This window comes from Coenobita brevimanus, chromosome 55, assembly GCF_032717465.1.
Source record: "Coenobita brevimanus isolate Jiangsu-jjx chromosome 55, ASM3271746v2, whole genome shotgun sequence".
Taxonomy (NCBI): Eukaryota; Metazoa; Arthropoda; class Malacostraca; order Decapoda; family Coenobitidae; genus Coenobita; species Coenobita brevimanus.
The window spans coordinates 53,639,868-53,643,902 of record NC_137008.1 but is presented as its reverse complement, the minus strand read 5'-3'; the positions used below and the strand labels follow the sequence as shown (position 1 = coordinate 53,643,902).

Sequence of the window (4,035 nt, the reverse complement as noted above, 5' to 3'; positions counted from 1 at the left end):
TTCATTGTCATCGTCATCGTCAACGTCATCATCATTCATCTCCTCCTCCTCCTCTTCATCATCATACATTTTCATTCAGGTTCTGACTCTCAGTGTTAAAAAGAGCGCTGATTAACCATTTCCTTATTAAACATCACTTGAATATAACCATCTGGAGGTAGCAAGCACAAATTAGACTAATACGTCATCGTAGTAGTAGTAGTAGTAGTAGTAGGTTGTTGTTGTTGTTGTTGATGTTGTTGCTTAACCCCGATTGGTCTGGCCGAGCAGACCCATCGACCAAAGGCAAGCAACTGTTACTGTGGGAGCGTCTTACAGTTACAGTACGGTATAACACCGTTTAGGGGCTCGGCGCCCCCTTGTGACAGACACGCCTCGACAGGGTGTGACCAGGGTCCTTCCCACGGCGAGGTACGGAGAAATATAAGGAAATATGGTTCCCAGTGGACGCCACGGCTGCTGCACCCAGGGTGCACAGTGACACCACGTGTTGGCTCGTCGTCAGCGTCGCACTGCATCGTGAGTGGACGGTGGCCGCCCACCATAAGAACAAAGGCGTCATCGAAGTGAAGTAGTTAAAAGTTACATCAGTGTTTCCGCCCGGGATCGAACCGGGGACCTTGCGCGTGTGAGGCGCACGTGATAACCACTACACTACGGAAACTGACCCACTACCTGACCTGCACCCTTAGCGGCGAGGCAGGCTGCGTGACACCCCTGCCTTCTGTGTTATTAATTACATCGTTTTAATGTCGACGTTCACACCATTATCATACAAGGGACACTGAGGTGTGATGTGCAGAACAAATCGCAGAGGAAGAGGTGTTTAGAAATGTACGAAATATCATAAGGTCTTGTAGTACAGTACAACAGGCAGTTCTAAATTCGGAGTTCATACAGGGCCACCATTAAACAGATAAATAAAAACAATAAAAAAACTAGGGATTGTACACTCAGATACACGCATATGTTTACACGTAAGCAGTGTCAATTACACACACACACACACACACACACATACACACACAAACAACGCAGCTAGGTGGGCACGTGACTTAAACACACACACACACACACACACACACACACACACACACAAACAACGCAGCTAGGTAGGCACATGACTTCACACACACACACACACACACACACACACACACACACACACACACACACACACACACACACACACTACGCAACTAAGTAGGCACCTGACTTACACACACACACACACACACACTACGCAACTAAGTAGGCACCTGACTTACACACACACACACACACACACACACACACACACACACACACACACACACACACACACACACACACATGGCATGGAGTAAGCACAAAGACAATGGTGTGTGTCCTTCCCTTGAACACATTCCAGTGATGCTTCTGACCAAATCCATCCGGGAGGCTGTGGCGCTTCCCCCTCCCCTCTCCCCCTCCCCTTCTCCCCCTCCCCTCTCCCCTCTTTCACCTTCCAGCACTCACCCACATCCTTCTTTCTCCTCGCTTCCCCCTCCCCCTTTCCCTCCCCTCTCCCTGTTTGCTATCTACCCCCCATCCCCTCACAAACATTCTTCTTTCTCCCCACCTTCCCCTCCTCTCCTTTCAAACTCCTCCCCTCCTCCGTGTCTTAAATTCCCCTTCTTTTCCCTCTCCTCCCCCCTCCTCTCTCTCTCTATCTATCTATCTATCTATATCTCTATCTATCTGTCTATCTACTGTATCTATCTATTTATCTGTCCTAAAAACGACGATCATTAAACTCCACTACTACGACCTCCTCAAAGCTGAGTAAGAGAGAGAGAGAGAGAGAGAGAGAGAGAGAGAGAGAGAGAGAGAGAGAGATTTGCTGGGGGCCTCCTATAGCCATCATAAATAGCCAAGGAGAATGTGTTTGGGGTGAAATAACTGAAGATGCTGCTGCAAATGAATAGCTAAGATACGTGTGTTAAAAATAAACACCGAAAGAGGGTGCAATAGGAGCCTTCATAATCGCATATTAAATAGCTGAAGGTAATGTGCTAAGGATTATCTTAAATCTGATAAGGAGATAAGTGAAAAATAAGTGATAGATAAACAAGAAATAATTGAGATGAAAAGAAAAATACAAAAGAGACAGCTAGAATATAAATATCTAAGGTGGTACGTTAGTGGGCCTTCTAGTACCTGAATAAATCGCTAAGGAAAAGGTGTTAGGGAGTGCCCCAGCGAGGTCATGGGGTGCAAGAAATGGGGGTCGCGGGGTGTTTATGGGGTGGTCAGTATGTCGATCCATAAAGAAAATGATACCCAGGCACCCCACTCCCCACTCCACCCCACCCCACCCCCAATTCCACCCCATCCCCCACTCACTCACCCATCCGTCATGGATATACATAATTCAAGTTTCTTCCTTCCTCTCCCCTTCCCTCCCCTCCCCTCCTCTTTTTTCATCTCCCCTCCCCACCTCTCCCTTCCCCTTCCCTCTTCTCCCCTCTCACCTACGTACACCTCCGTTCCTTAGTACTAACTTATCCCCTCCCTTCATCCCTTCCTCCCTTTCTCTCCCTTAACCCCACCCAACGACCCATTCCCTCCTCTCTCCCCTCCCCCCACCATCTTCTCCCCTCCTTCCTGGCTCCGTTTTTTTTTTTTATCCCCCTCTCCCCTCCTTCCATTCCCCTCTCCCTCCCCTCCCCTCCCCTACCCCCACTTACCCCCACCTTGCAAGCACATCAATCAAGCTTCTCTCCTCTCCCCATTCTTCGTCTCCCCTCCCTCTCCTTCCCTCTCCCCTCCTCTACCACTACCCCCTCCCCTCTGTAAACACATCAATCAGGCTTCCCCCCTCCCCTCCTACCCCCACCTCCGTTCTTAAGTACTCTCTCCATCCCCTCCCTCCATTCCCCCTCTCCCCTCCCTTCGCATTCCTCTCTCTCATCCCTCCATCCTCTCTCTCTCTCTCTCTCCCCTCCCCCACCACAGTAACTCCCCTCCCCTTCCAAACATATTCAGCCTCCTCCCCTCCCCCTCTCACCACCACCTCTTTCAATTAAAATTCCTCTTTTCCCCTCTTTCCCCTTCCTCTAGTCTTCCTCTCCCCTTTTCCCCTTCCTCTAGTCTTCCTCTCCCCTCTTCCCAGCCACCCATACGCAATATCCCTCCTTTATCCATCTTGCATCCCTCCCTCTCTCCCCTCCCTCCCTTCCCCTCTCATCCTTCCTTCTCTCCCATCCCCTCCCTCTCACCCTTACCTCCAGTCCTCCACATTCAATAGATCCTCTCTCTCTCTCTCTCTCTCTCTCTCTCTCTCTCTCTCTCAGGTAAAGGTGTAATATAAGGGCCTAATTGACCGACTCACATGGAATGCTCAGGTGCGTCTCCCTTGCTAAGTCCGGGCCGCTGGGAAACCACGCATATCATCATCATCATCATCATCATCATCATCACCACCACCACCACCACTATCATCATCATCATCAATACCATTATCATCATCAACACTGTTATTACCGTTATCATCATCATCATCATCATTATCATCATCATCATCATTATCATCATCACCACCACCACCACCACCACCGTCACCATTATTATTATTATTATTATTATTATTATTACTATTATTATTATTATTATTGAAGCCTGACTTGCAACTGAATTCTGTAATCTTTCAATGTTCTCTGCAATCAATACTTTTCCCAGCACCGTCTTTCACAATTATTTATTTCAAAATTTATATCCTACATCATACAGCATTTTTTTTTTCATAATAAAAGCGAAATCAAAGTATTTTTTTATTATTAATTTGTAACTTAGAAAAAAAATAAGAAAACTTTATTATCTTTTTTTTTTTTTTTTTTAACTAACTTCCTCGACTCAAATTTCATCCTTTCTAGCATGCAATGATTCAGTTCCCTGTCTTCAATTGCTCTGTCCCGATTTGCAACGACCCTGCAGTATTTCAATATCGTCTGCAATTCATATTTTTCTCTTGCCCTGTTTTTTTGTTGTTTTTTTTATTTTAATCACGCTTAGCTA

General features: G+C 46.8%; 1 non-coding gene across 1 annotated transcript; it reads right to left on the bottom strand.

Annotated features, from left to right (window-relative positions):
- Positions 1 to 591: 591 nt before the first annotated feature.
- Positions 592 to 664, bottom strand: TRNAV-CAC (transfer RNA valine (anticodon CAC)). Its single transcript has one exon. It is a non-coding gene; the product is annotated as a tRNA-Val (tRNA).
- Between the last annotated feature and the right edge of the window lie 3,371 nt (positions 665 to 4,035).